At 35.4% G+C, this 15532-nt stretch overlaps 1 protein-coding gene across 10 annotated transcripts in view; it reads left to right on the top strand.

The window, feature by feature from the left end:
- Positions 1–15532, top strand: part of Nlg3 (Neuroligin 3) — a 328557-nt gene that overhangs the window by 112314 nt on the left and 200711 nt on the right. For 9 of the 10 annotated variants that reach the window (XM_067782374.1, XM_067782348.1, XM_067782368.1 and 6 more), the window contains one exon: positions 2543–2596. The exons of the other annotated variant lie outside the window; for it this stretch is intronic. The gene's annotated coding sequence lies outside the window, so the exon portion shown is untranslated. The remainder of the gene's footprint in view (positions 1–2542; positions 2597–15532) is intronic. 10 annotated transcript variants of the gene reach the window in all.

The raw sequence follows: 15532 nt of genomic DNA, 5'->3' as shown, positions 1-15532 counted from the left end.
ATTTACAAGGTATAATCGAAACAGCTGTCGCCTTGTCCGTCCTGATGTCACGTTGTTTAAAATTTTTCCCAAATTATTAAATAAATTATAGAAATTTTGAAAATTTTCATGTGGTTATTGTAATTTTTTGATTTTGTCGTAACCACAAAAAAATTGTGAACATGAGTGTTTTGCGTGGATATAGTTTTGGTCTCCAAACCGGTGTTGGACCCACCCAAGGTAATTTTTTATAAGCGCGGCCAAAGGCCGCCAATACAGAAAGCTGTTGTGCGCAAAGATACTATGGATCAGACTCTCGGTTTCGGAGCACTCCGGGGTAATTTTCGGTTTTTCGTTAATATCTTTTGAACGATCTAAAATTTTTATTTTCCTCCTTAGGATTATTGTTGTCGAGGTCAATACGAGTCCTTTGACATCTCTCTCGGTATTTTTGGATGCGTATTACCAGTGGCATGCATTCGTATAGAATTACCATATATTTGTTCTAATATTAATATTACGATATTTTATCCAAAACCGAATTTTTTACTGGTGGAAATAACGTTTTTTTTGGTGGGAAAGAAATCTCAACGGTCAACCGCATTCCAGAATTTACAATTCAAGAATAATATAGTGGTTTCCCGCAAAAAGAAACATCAGGCCACAATCCTCTTCTGAGGAATTTTCCTCTACAAATTGTTTAGAAATTTATCTACGTTTGCGCAACAAGAAGAAAAACCCGACTTACCGCCAAGGTGTACGGAAGAGATACATATCTACTAATAATAACAATTTGGTGTGATATATATCTGAGGATTTTGACGTCTAGCTTTCCATCCAATTCGAAGGATACGTATGGTGTATTCGTTTTCTACGAACTAGCTCACCTAAATACATGTTTTGTGCCGACCCAAAAATTTATCTGCTTAGGCGGACGAACTTTTGGTGCCAACGTAATGCCGAGGGACAATCAATAAAAAAAAAAAAAAAAATCAATACCATTTATAAAAATTGTCTTAAATATCTTTGATGGATAAGCCAACACACGAACTATCATACCCCAACTGGACGATGATGTTTAGCTAAGCTGCGAAGAGCTAAAGCGTTTTTGCTGGCGTGGGCAAGTTATGAGAAGATCTCCAATGGTTTCGGTGAAGCAGGTGGGGGAAGACTTTGATCTGGCGTCAGTTATCGCGGAACAGGGTTGGCTGGAGGACTTGTTACGCAACGACCAGCATCTCCTAAATGGTTAAGCGTCAATTAAAAAATGCATCTTCCAAGCGAGAGGAAAAGGACCAAAACAAACCAAAGAATATCTCCAATATCATTTTTTTCGAAGTAGCGAGGCCACTTGAGACTGGTGATCTCATATAAAGTGAAGTTTCAGCATATTTAAGGCTTAAAGACGTATCAATCAAGTCAAAAAGGATGAATGAAAAATTAATAAGGGTGGTCTCCAAGATTCGTTCTTCTTTCCCTTTGCAAAAATAGCACGTGTTGAGGCATCCATTATATTGGTAACTCACTTTTTTGCCATATACATAAAATCCGATTTCAAAATTTTCGAAACATTTTTTCACTTATTTATACTTTGGTTTGACATTTCCACAAAGTTTAAGAGAGTGATTTTAAAACTTTTTAAAAATCAAAAAACTATTATGGCCGCCAAGAAGAGTAAACGGTTTTACCTGGTAATATTTATACCATGGTATCAACTGTCGTTGCTAGGGTCAAAACAAAAAATTGAAATACACATATGGTGCGTATGTTAGTATGTATGTATATTAGACTGGGTCGATTATTACCCGATATCGCGCCATCGATTTTTCGATAGGATTTGGGCTCAGGAAAAAAAGTTCCACTACGCATACCCAAAAAAAAAATTTTCGAGCCTGCGAAATTTAATTTTTTTGAATTTTTTTCGACTTTGATTTTTAAGGTTTTTTTCATGAGCTACTAAAAAATTTTCATTTGGTTGCAAAATTTTCATGTATAGGGTATACAAAAATGTCCGTTAAAAACTTTGGCGATAACAGTTTTTTGAAAAAAAAAAAATATATATTTTATTTATGGGTCAGACATATGTATACATATGAAAATTTTTTTAGTAGGTCATGAAAAAAATCTTGGAAATCAAAGTCGAAAAAAGTCAAAAAAAAATAAATTTCGCAGGCTCCATAATTATTTTTTTGTGTCTGCGTAGTGGAACTTTTTTTCCTGAGCCCAAATCCTATCGAAAAATCCATGGCGCGATATCGTTAATTTTCATACATACAAATCGACCCACCCTAATGTATATATCATTATTCTAAAAGCTGAGTGTAACTTGGTTTAAGAACCTTAAACTTATGCCTTTGCTTTTAGGCATTACCTTTATAAGGAAAATTTTGAACTGCACATTTCCAAGCCGCTTGCTCAAGTTTTATTATGTAAGCACAATAATTTAATATGAAATTTTATGCAATAGCATTTGATAAACATGTTTATATATATTTAGTTGCATCAACTTTTTTTATCTGCTGAAAGAAGCTAACTATCAAAATGTTATTGGATGTCATTCTAGGTCAAGATGAATGTGTAATTTATATCAGCATCGTTTTCGTCTGAAATGATTCAGGTAATTCTTAAAATAATTCGCTTATATTTGCAGCTAACAAGGTTAATTTAGAGTGTTGCGTAGAATAGTTAAATTACGATCTCGATCTCTTGGGCTTTATTTTCAAAGAGCCCATCATTTGTAACTTTCTTTAAAAACGATATTTTAGCAACGTGATGTGCAAAACCTTGTGCGAACTCACAATGAGCGATGTCCAATTCTCGGGTTGCTAGTCCAATGAAGCCACACAGTTGCTTGTACGAACAAGCCAACTCATTCAATGGTGTTGAGTTCGCGTTGGTTGCAAACGACGATATTTATTTTAAAGACAAATCAAAATGACATTCGCCGAGCTTCGAATTTAGTGGTAAGAAATTCATCATTTCCCCATCTCAGTTCATTGCAGCGCCGCGAAAATACTGCCTGAGCTATTGGGCGATATGTAGCTCCATATTAAAAAGTTAAGTAGTTATTTAGAAAATTGTTTTCTTAAATTAATAAATTTTGCCCTTATATTTGATATTGAAACACCGTTCAGTTTATCCAAAACAATCAGAAAATGAATGATCTTTGAATAGTCTAGGAATTATTTAGAAAAAATTTCAAAGGTGTACCGGAATAGTCCCGAATTAACCCCAAAATTTCTCTGAAATGATACCGAACGAATACTAAAGCAATCTGCAAATTTGATCGAAATAATGCTATGGTTATAGGGACCGAAAATAGTACAGCAAAATTTTCAAATAAACTTTGGACTTTGAAAGTATCAAAAGCTATCTCGAAATCATCACAGCACCAAGTGGCCTATCACAGGTTTGCTATCATTGTCTCTCTCTTTTTTTGACATCGCAGAATCCGAATTTTGATGGGTATCATTTATTTATGATTGGCATGTGATACATAACGTTCTGTACTATTTGCCTTCAGAGAGCATTCAAGAAACCAGCTGTTCTAATTTAGGGTGCAAAAAATGCTCTCAGGACTTTGTGAATGAGTCTAACGATATTGTTTTACAATCGGTATCTTCGAAAAACCGATGACTCGTTGTTAACAAATCAATAAAAAATGGGCAGCTTTTTGAAAGCAATTCAATCAGCTTTTTGAAAGCAATTCAATAAATTTCTATATAAAATCGATACATTTTCGATAACACGCTGATAAAAAGTTTTTAATACCCGATATTAAATCGATAACTTCTCCATAGTAAACTAACAAATTTTTGTTAATATATCTAAAAAACATTTAATTTTCTATAGTAAGTCCACGCATTTTACTAATTATATTGAAAAGTGCTTGATAACAAGCTGATAATCGGACCTGTTCTGGATTTCGATTCCGACCAATTTATTCGGAATCGCAATGGATTGGTGTTCTGTATATCGATTCCGAACAGACTTGGTCGATAAAAGTTTTGCATCTGAGCAGTCGGAATCGAAAGTAATTAGCCTATTAACAACAGATAATTACATTATTTTTCCCACGAATAAGTTTTATTAAATAATTCATTTTATTTGGAAGATTTATAACAAATTTTTGTTGGAATATTTGTTTATTTAGTATAACAAATTTTAATTTAAAAATTCCTATCAAAAATTTTCCAAGCTAAACAAAGCGATTCCGGTCGAAAGGAAGCCGACGTGTTCTCAATTTCTATTGACCGATTTTTGCGTTTTTTATGCACAATTCCACATCTTCTTTTCTCTGCAATTCCGAAAACCATTGGTGCTGGCATTTTTTTTTCAAATTTCGAACGATTTGAAATCGATTTGTTTCAATCGGAATTGAGAACACCAAAAAGAAATCGATTCGGAATCAGCCTCGTTTTACTTTTCAAAACGAGTCGGAATTCAGAACAGGCCTGAATAATTTGATTTTCGTTAAAAAAATCGAGAGCTTTTCTATTTAATTAAATTGATAAGAAATCGGAAATACTCGGATAAAAAATTTATAATTTTGTGTGAATCGATATTTTTCGATAACGTGTCGATAACTTTTGGAAAAAGTCGATATCTTTCCGATAATAACTTTGCTATAGCAAACCGATAGCTCTTTGATGAAAAATCTATAACTTTTATTCTGTAAAGCCAATTTATAATACTTTGATAACAAATCGATAACTCGCTGCCAAACCTGTTTTTTTTCTTTATTTTTTTTTACTCTCCAATTAAATTGTTCCCACATTATGAAACTGAGTAGTAACTACGCTTATGCTTACATTCTGGATTCTCCCATACCGTGACCATGGATATTAACGAAAACGGGGGTTAAAGATATGACTTTCATATATATGTAAAATCTAAACCGAAGATCTATGGATGTTAACTTGTATCTAAATGTTTTCAAGTTAGAGTATGTACCCAAAAATATCTACGTTTCCTTTCTTCCACCCTTGAGCTAGTTATCATGCACAGCATTGATCGACCACTTGTGTACTACATGGAAACCTTTATATAAGACATAATTGCGGTGCGTCTCAAAATCTTAATACGAACCCAAAGCTATTTAGCACGAAACCTAATTTCAAATATTCAAAGGTAGCCATACAAAAATCACACACACGCTCATAAATACTTACATACGGGCACATGTGTTATGACTAGAGTACCTATACGAATAATTAAAAAAAAAAAAAATTCAAATGGCCAGAATTGCTTACGAGGTGAATGACGACATAGCTTCTTTTGAATATCACCAAATATATTCAAATAAATATTGTACATTTGAATTTTAAATTATGTCAATCAACTGACAAACTGATGAGAAAAAGAAAACAAGTAAACTCAAGCGTAGTAGACACATGAGAAAACGATGAAAGGGCAGCAAAGTAGAAAGTGTAAACATTGCTCATACTTGTAAGCTTGTGCGTGTGCCCCTGTTTGCGAAGCAACTCAAAAATGTGTTGATGCAGAATCAGAATGAATTTGGTTGACATGTTAAGGGCACAACAGTTGCAACAACAAAAACAAGGATATTGTATTGAAATTTGGTTGCAATACAACAAAGTACATGATTACGCCACATGTGCACTAAAACAATCGTACATAGTGGGGCGAAACTTGATGCAACATAGCAATGCTGACTTGCATACCCTGTAGGGAAATCAATAGCTAGTGACGTAGTAAGTTTTATTTAACTAAACAATTGAAGTTCCATGTAGAACTAAATAACTCGAATAGTTGAAGCAGTCCCTCACTGTGTCATTAATTGATTGCAAAAGCCTTCATGGGCAGATATCTACCGAATTATGGAAACCTGTTGAAAAGCAGCAATTTAGTGCCATGCTATCAATTATGCGGCGCGAACTTTATAAACCGCTACCACCCTTCGGATGAGCGAAATGAAGTGGAAGGGATGTTTCCTTAGCAAAGGTCACCCTTCGTTTGCGTGCACAACGGATCGCACCTTAAAATTATCTCGGCAGTGTGCAAATTACATACATGTGTGGTGTCTCGACGTCTTATAGATACCATCCTCATTCCCTTTTGATTTGGATCCTAACATAACATCCTGCCACCGTTTTGTCATAGTGGCGGTGGTTTTCAGCCCGTACGCCAGCAATAACGGGACGCCACGTAGCTCTTATTGTAAATGACGGCCACGTCGAGCAAGCAGTTACCATAGACAAACCCTGTAAGATCCACCAGTGTGACAAGCCAAAGCATAAGCCTTTGCATCAGCACTGATATTCCTATCCCGCCTTCTCCGCCACTGAAACACGCCTTACCTCGTCGCCGTTGCTGCTGTTCTGCTATTCTACCGACCCCCATCTGTAGCCGTCACCATACCCTCCCTTGCTACTGGTCAAATACAGTGCAGTAGCTGCATTCCGCTATCATATCGCTAGTCAGCTGTGAATGTTAAACGATTGTTCATCATCTCCCTGTAGAGGCAGTCTCCAACACTGTACGAGCCGAACCGGATACGGAAATCGGCTGCCTTAACAATGCAGCCGTATATGTATGTGTGTGTGTGTATTCGTATTTAGCACATAAATACTGTGTTTGTGAGATCTCCACTGAACCTGGATTTACTGAGTGTTACCTCACCTTTGACAAAAGCCCCTCCAAGATTTGTATAAATTGCGTAAAGGAGTTATACCGAAAATTCTCCCACATTAATAATCGCTTGCCTGAGATATACGTGGGCGAAATATATGACCGATCCCGATGATTTAGTTAGAGTCGGTGTAAACATCACAAAAAAAAGTTGCATTGGTGACTATTATTTGACTTATAAATGTAGGCGAATTGTTTTCATTTCAGCGAACATAACTCCAAATTTGAGAAATCATTACGATAGTTTCTATGAAACTTGCTAAATACTAGATATCTTCGCCTTCTTCTGGTTTATACTAGTTTCAATCATACCCAACTTGTGGTAAAGTTTCATATTTTTGAAAGTTTTTAAAAAAAATTTGCAGTTTTAGGTTAAGTTTCCTTATGCGCTAAAATCATACCAGTTAAAACCTTTAATAATTCCTACAGGGTACATTTTTAACGCAAACACTAACAACAAACAGTGACATAACAACAAAGAGTTTGCATAGAAAAAGAAAAATATCAACAAACTTGAAGATGGGTTGCGGTTGAGCCAGTTGCTAAGCCAATATTTGTTTGTGTTTTAAGTACAGACGAATTGAATTGAGTTAGAAAACCTAGCAAGGGAGCACACAAAAAGGGACAGAGAGGCGAAATGTGTAAATTACTTGCATAGGCACGTAAATAAAAAGGGTGATGGGCGAGATGTGTAGTAGTATAGCAAAAGTCAAGGCCTTTATATAAACAAGCTCGGAGAAAGAGATTTTAGCAAAAGGGCTATGCAAAAGCACCTAAAATGTCGCTAACCAACCGCAACACACTTTAATTTAAACATAAAATTGTACATCTTTTGTGGTTTTGTGTTGTTTATTTGGTTTGGTTACTTTAGGGGTGGCTTGTGGTTTTCAAAGTTGTATTAAAAACATTTTCCATTTAGGCAACTTACTGCACACGCCTTTCAATCAACGTTTATGTATGTGTGTGTATGAACATCATACATACATATATAGTTAGCTCACTTAGTATATATGTATGTATGTGTGTATAAAAGTATGTAAGTTTGTTTTTTTAGAAGCGTGTTTGCATATGTGTATAATCTTTGTGTGCAAGCAACCAAAACTTGCAAATGATATTTTATGACTTTTTAAAACGTCATAGCTTTTAGAATTTGCATAGAGTGTTGTTCATGACATACACGCTTATTGGACTCGCTTAACTATTCCTTCCACAAAAATATTAAATTTAGGGAAGAGAAATTTCTTATGTACATAATTTCATATATATATTTTTTTTTTGATAAATAAAAGGCTTGAGTATGAAGTACTTTAGAAGTTCTATGTATAAAGAGGTGTTTGCCGATACCGACCAATTAAAAAATAAATAAATGTAAGGCGCGATAAACTCCGAAGAAATCTAAGGCCGAGCTTCTCTTCCAATTTGCGTCGTGCTCCTCTTGATTTTCCCTACAAATTGGCCGAATGGAACCTACATGTTTTATGCCAACTCCAAACGGCATCTGAAAGTCAGACGAGTTTTCACTGAGAGCTTTTCCTGGCAGAAATACACCAGGAGCGCTTGCCAAACACAGCCAAGGATCGACCCCGCTGAGAAAAATTTTCTTCTAATTGAAAAACCTTATTTCTAAAATTTTGATGTTGCTTTGCCCGGGGTGTGAACCCAGGGCATACGGTATGGTACTGTAATTATTATTGGCTTGTTATCGGCTGCGAAATTAACGTCGAATTATCGGCTTATAATTGACGGATAACAGATGTGCAATCGATGATGCATTTGGAATTTTATCGGTTTATGTATATCGATAACACGCTGAAAGAAAACTGGGTACAACCAAAATCAATAAATTTTCGATTAAAAATCAATAACTTTTGGAAAATATATCCAAAGCACAAAGACACCAAATCGATAATATTTCAACCTAAAACCGATGACAATTCGATAATAAATCGATAACTTAATAAGCTTTCTAAAATTTTTGATGTATTATTTACATAAAATTTTTTGAAATAAATATAATGTATCGATAAGTTCTTGTTAACACAGCGAAATTTTTTCAAAATAAAATCGACCACTATTCGATAACGCAAAAATCGTCGACAAAAATTGATTAAAAAAAAAAAACAAAAATAATTACAAAAAATTATTGTTCTGGCCTTTAGCTCATTTCGAACCTTGAATACTTTTTCCTATTTATTGGCGAAAGGGAATTGTGTACATATTTTATGCCAACTCCATAAGACACCCGCAACGCAGACGAATTTTCACTGAGAAGTTTTTATGATAGAAATACAATCGCAATTTTTTTCAAACCACTGTCGAGGAGTGACCCCAATTAGAAATACTTTTTTCTAACTAAAAAACTTTATTTTAAACCTATTTTTCACGACAAAAAAATATATAGCTCGCACATACGACTTCGATAACACACTGGTAGCAAACCGATAAATTCTCCTTTGAATGGTGATATCACGCCCATAACCCTTCGATAACAAACCTATAACATTTCGATTGCACGCCGTCCGTGTTCGGGTTCGACTTCAGTCTTACCTCTGTACTTTCTAATGATTCCCTGCTTCTATCTTTCTTTCGCACTTTCACTTTAGCATTTATATATCGCTCATTAACACACCCATAACTCGCGGATAACAAGCAGATAACACTTCGTTAACACGCCGTGTGTTTCAGATTTGACTTCAGTTGCAATTTCTAAATTTTCATTTCCTCATCATTCCATACGGCGGCCGACGTGTTGTGATGGTAGCGTGCTCCGTCTACCACACCGGAGTTCCTGGGTACACGTACCGGACAAAGCAACATCAAAATTTTCCAAACAAGGTTTTTAAATTAGAATACAATTTTTCTAAGCGGGGTCGCCTCTCGGCAGTGTTTGGCAAATACTCCGAGTGTATTTCTGCCATGAGAAGCTCTCAGTGAAAAGTCATATGCCTTGCAGATGCCGTTCGCAGTTGGCTTAAAACAAGTAGGTCCACTAACGTCTATTTGTAGGAAAAATAAAAAAAAAGCACGACGCATATTAGAAGAGTATCTCGGTCTAAAATCTCTTCGTAGGTTATCGCGCCTTACCTTTATTTTAATTAATCATTCCATACAATCCATTTTCCTTTCTTAATTTTCCCTATATCAGGACTAATCCAACCCGTAAGCTAAGATATTTGTCTACACATCAAAAATCGTAGGCTGATTAAAGAAAGAATCATAAATGACCAATACCCTAAGCAAATTTGTTCAATGTACGTTTCTGGAGTATTCTAGAGCATTCGAAGAATTTGCCGAAATTTCCGTTGCTCCAAAGGTATATATCGATGGACAGCACAAGCTGTCTGAGCTCACAAAGAGGCACAAAGGGCACTCGATTACTTCTACTTATATTTTTCATAAAAACGCAATGGTCTGATTCACGACACTTTCTTAAAGGAGGTAAGATAGACCCATAAGTAACTAAACCAAAAACTATAAGGATGATGAGCTGAGCTTTTTTGTATTTCTGTACTGTCTGACTGCTTGTACACAAACTAGTTCCTCTTTTTTTTTAGATTGCTTGATGCAATTTAGTGAACGCGTATATTTAGATGTTACATTTTTCGAGTATCAAACAACTTTTTCTTAAAATCTGTGGTCAAAACTTGTATGCCAGCCTGTTGACAATCATTAAATCTCGCACTTTCATCTAAAATATATCATTTGTGGGTATGGACTTGCCCTTAAATCTAAAAATATTCGAGATGTCACAGCAAATAAATGGGAAACCTATATCTTTCTAACAAGCAATATCTGATCTCTTTACGATGAGGACTACATTCGCAATCGACCCAGATGTAATGAGTGTCAAGGGATGACAAGAGAGATTTAAGCATCGATTTCTCTATAAAGTAATCTAAAATTCGAAAAAAAGTTATCAGCTATTTATAACTTTCATGAACATGAAATGGTATATGAACTTTGGTCCGATGTTTGTAACGTTGAGAAATATAGAAGATAAACTCACCATTAAGTATACCTAATTGATGAGGGCCATGTCCGTCTGTCCGTCCGTCTGTCTGTTTGAACGCAAACTAGTCCCTCAAATTTTGAGATACCTCATTGAAATTTGGCACAAGGATGTATATTTATATGTATTTATATTTATTTATATTTTATATTAGACATATGTCGGATCCGGTAGGATCAAACCACTGCAACATATATCTTCCATACAACCGATTGTTCAGATAAGACGATTTTGGTCATTCCTGCTCAATTTAGAAAGAATAAACGTGAAACTCAGTGATATATATCTTAATATATCATAGAAGATTTTCTTCACTTCTCACTCACTCAGATCACTTTGATCGGAGCTATATGTAGTTATATCCCATACAACCGATCGTTCAGATAGAAAGATTTTTGGCCATTTCCCCCTTAATTTAGAAAGTACAAACGTGAAACTTGGTGATATATATTTTAATATACCATATAAGATTTCATTAAAAAATCATTTCGATCGGAGCTGTATATAATATATATCCAATACAACCGATGATTCAGATAGAAAATTTTTTGGCAATTTCTCCAAATATTTCCAATATAAAATCGTTAAACTTGGTGATATTTGTTATAATATATCATAGAAGATTTCATGAAAAAATATTTCGATCAGAGCTATATATAATATGTATTCCATACAACCGATCGTTAAGATAGAAAGATTTTTAGCCATTTTTCAATATAAAAACGTTAAACTTGGTGATAATTATTCTAATATATCATAGAAGATTCCCAACCGATCGTTCAGATAAGGGGGTTTTTTGCCATCTTTTATTTTATATTTATCTTAAAAATCGCTTAGGTATGTACATCTGTTCACTATATATTTCTTATCTTATACATCCGATTATTTGGAGATTACGAACGGGATAAGATTATTGCTCAGCCCCATTCATGAGAGGTATGAAGTCTTCGGCACAGCCGAACACAGTCCCGTCCTTACTTGTTTTTCTTTGTCTTGGACTTACAAATACTTGAGCGAAGTATTGAAATGCAAATTGGATCACCCTGTATAGTTTTCCATTTCACAGCATTTGTAAGTTTTAATCATACTTAGATAAAACCGTGCACACATAATTTTTAATCTACTGAAGTAAGATAAATACTTGAATATGAGCAGGTGCATTAAAAAAAAAAAATAAATTAATATTGCCTACCCAACCGCCCAAAGCATAATAATAAATTTTACAAAATTTCAGTTTTGCGTACTTTATACGATTTACTATATTAAACATTACGGCGTTTTCAAAATTAATTTGAACTGATTTGCACGCCTAAGGTATGCTCCTGTGAGTGTGCGGAAATTTAATTGAAAATCCGCTTATAAATAAAACATACGCATTTATATGTATGTTTTAATATTTATATAAAGAAAAATGTATTATAAGTAGAGTAATCATGGGTAACACTGCATTGCGCGGCTCAGTTGCGTCAACACCGTATCCGAAATTGGTAGTGCTGGCGTCAAAGAAGAAGTGGGATAGCGCCAAGTGATGGTAAGATCACCTCTGTGATATAAAAACAGCACATGCAAAACAAAAAAAAAAAACATCGTATTGAGTTACAGAATAGCACAGTGTCTTAAATCTAGCAAATCAACGTACTAACATTATGCGCGTTTGCGCTTCAGTTTGGAGCTAACGTCACATATGGCGGAAGCAGCTCAAAAATTGAGTTGTGAGTATATCGAGTATATTACAGAGACCCACACCACCATGTTGGTGCACTGAAAGGCTAGTTTGTTAAGTCCCTGTTCTCAAATCTATTGCTAGCTTTGACGAACTCCACCTGCCTTGGAAACATTTGATTGCTACGTGACTGTTGGAGTAAATTTGAACGGACCAAAATTTGCTAGAAAGTAGCCATCGATAAGCCGCTTTTGTGGCTGTAAGCAGTATAATAAAGTTACAGCAAATGCTCGGCAGCCTAAAACTTAAAGAGAGCAAAAGATTTTTTGTGTTTGGATGTAGTGTATAGTAGAGTATAATCTTAATCTTAATCTGAAACTGTTCTCGAATTGTTGGTTCTAGTTAAATTTGCTATTTAAAATAAATCTGGTGAAAGTTCGAGCCCTACCCTGCTGTTGTTGTTGTTGTAGCGATAAGGACATTTCCCGAAGTACTTGGGGAGTGTTTTCGGTGTTGATGGTCCTTTGCCTGATGCAGATCTGGTACATTCCGCTAACAACCACCATTAAAGTACTAGTCCGACCATATTGGGAACGATTTTGTATGACAACATGAAACCTTCTAGGCTACTTCCGCCATCCCACACCTTAGATCCATGAACAATTTCGGCTTACCAGAGCTTCGGCTGTTAAAGGAATATGATTCGCCACGGGCAGGTGAGGTTGACAATTTGTTTGGAGATGTTATATATTGCGCCGGCAACCACTTGATAGGGTTGCGCTACCAAAGCCCTTGAATAAATTTGGTATTTAAAACGCCTCTTACCGCAGGCGTAGCTCGCGCAGGTATATTCTAAGCCCCCTAACCCGCTGGGGGCGGTTATTTGAAAGATGGAATTTTCTAGCGCCTGGTGAATATAACTTTGCAATTTTGCACTTGATTGACTCTGAGGCCCCTTGCGCTGGATCAGATTTCTACGGTAATTCGTGCAGTCTCCAGTAGCTCGCCTAGCGTCAAGATGTCTTCCGATTGTTGTTGGAGCTATATCATTGGCATACACTACAACTTGGCAACTATTCCTTTTTGACTTCAAAAATAAGGTGTTCAACGTAAGGTTATACACTAAAGCGATAACATATCTCTTAGCGATAACATACCTTATTATGGAGAAGTCTCCCAGGCATGATCGAATAGTTATTCTCATTGGAAGTTGCTCCACGAGTGTCACAAGTGGCCGATAAAACACAATGTCCGATGTGGAATAGAATACGACCTGCGAGTAAGTGTTGTTATCTCTTTGACAGCTCCGAAAAGATAAAATTCTATAAAAACGTTCAATTTCTGGCGTAAACTGGCGACATTGGCATCATCGCCCTGAACACCTGCGCCGTAAGTTTTTCTTACTTCAAACTGAAAAAAGAAGCGGAAAAGTCGGGTTTGATGGTAAATGAGGACAAACTAAAGTACATGCTATCATCAAGCAAAGAGTCAGTGCATTTGCGCCTTGGCAGCGAAAATATCAAAACGGTAAAAGAACCCGTTTATTTGGGAAACAAAATTAACACAAACAACAACATCAGCTCTAAAATTAAGCACAGAATCTCTCTTACCAATAAATGCAACTCTGAACCAGGAAAGCATTTAAAGAGTAAAACTCTCACTCAAACAAAAGTGATGCTCCAAAAGACACTTTTCGTACTCGTCCTACTAAATTGTGCAAAAGCGTGCCCCAGCAAAACATGAGAAAATGCGGCATTGGGAGTATTCAATAGAACAGTTTTCGTAAGATTTATTGGCAACGCCAAGAACCGAAAAAGGTTTAATGCTAGAAAGCATTTTCAACGAAACCAATATAGGGAAGCAGGGGTCGGGCCAAGCTTTAAACGATTTAAGTTCTCTTGGTGTTAACAATTTGTTCAAGTTAACCCTTTAAACGGTTAAGTGTCAATTAAGTTAGTAAGTAATTATTTAGTTTCTCACTTCCTTGCATTTTGACTAAAATTTATACGAGTTGAAACCAACAAAAATTTGTGAAAAATTAGCACCCTGTCCACCTTTTTCAGAACACCATGACTTCCCCTAAAATGGACACACTTTTGCTTCGTATTCAACTTTAGGTTTAGCTATTCTTTCTTTAACATCAAAACTTTGCTTGAAATTTTTCAACTATTTCCTAAATACTGCAATTTGTACACAATTTTACTAAATGACAAATTTTTCTGGAAAATAATACAAATTCCTATTTGAAACATTTACATAAAGAAGAATATACATACATACATACATTCATACATACATATGTATGCGCTCCTTGTAGCCTCATTCCATAACAATACATGCCATTGGAAATAGTTCTAAAGTTATTTGTTGCTTGCCAATTGTTATCACAAATTGAGTACATACGAGCAAAAAGAAATCAAAATTTACAATGCAATCATACAGCCATACAACAATATGTGTGTACTACATAAGAGCGAGGCGGACAACTGACCAAAACATGTGTTAGCAACTATTTTTTCCGGACAAATTTTTTAGCATATTTCTGCCTGGTTTTTATACTCAGTTGAGCAGAGCTCACAGAGTATATTAACTTTGATTGGATAACGGTTGGTTGTACATATATAAAGGAATCGAGATAGATATAGACTTCCATATATCAAAATAATCAGGATCGAAAAAAAATTTGATTGAGCCATGTCCGTCCGTCCGCCCGTCCGTCCGTCCGCCCGTTCACACGATAACTTGAGTAAATTTTGAGGTATCTTGATGATATTTGGTATGTAGGTTCCGAGCACGCATCTCAGATCGCTATTTAAAATGAACGATATCGGACTATAACCACGCCCACTTTTTCGATATCGAAAATATCGAAAAACCGAAAAAGTGCGATAATTCATTACCAAAGACAGATAAAGCGACGAAACTTGGTAGATGAGTTGAATTTATGACGCAGAATAGAAAATTAGTAAAATTTTGGACAATGGGCGTGGCACCACCCACTTTTAAAAGAAGGTAATTTAAAAATTTTGCAAGCTGTAATTTGGCAGTCGTTGAAGATATCATAATGAAATTTGGCAGGGACGTTACTCCTATTACTATATGTACGCCTAATAAAAATTAGCAAAATCGGAGAAGGACCACGCCCACCTTTAAAAAAAAATTTTTTTTTAAGTAAAATTTTAACAAAAAATTTAATATCTTTACAGTATATAAGTAAATTATGTCAACAT

The sequence above is a fragment of the Eurosta solidaginis genome, chromosome 1 (assembly GCF_040869045.1).
Source record: "Eurosta solidaginis isolate ZX-2024a chromosome 1, ASM4086904v1, whole genome shotgun sequence".
Taxonomy (NCBI): Eukaryota; Metazoa; Arthropoda; class Insecta; order Diptera; family Tephritidae; genus Eurosta; species Eurosta solidaginis.
The sequence above is the reverse complement of the archived record's forward strand: the minus strand, read 5'-3'. Positions and strand labels throughout refer to the sequence as shown.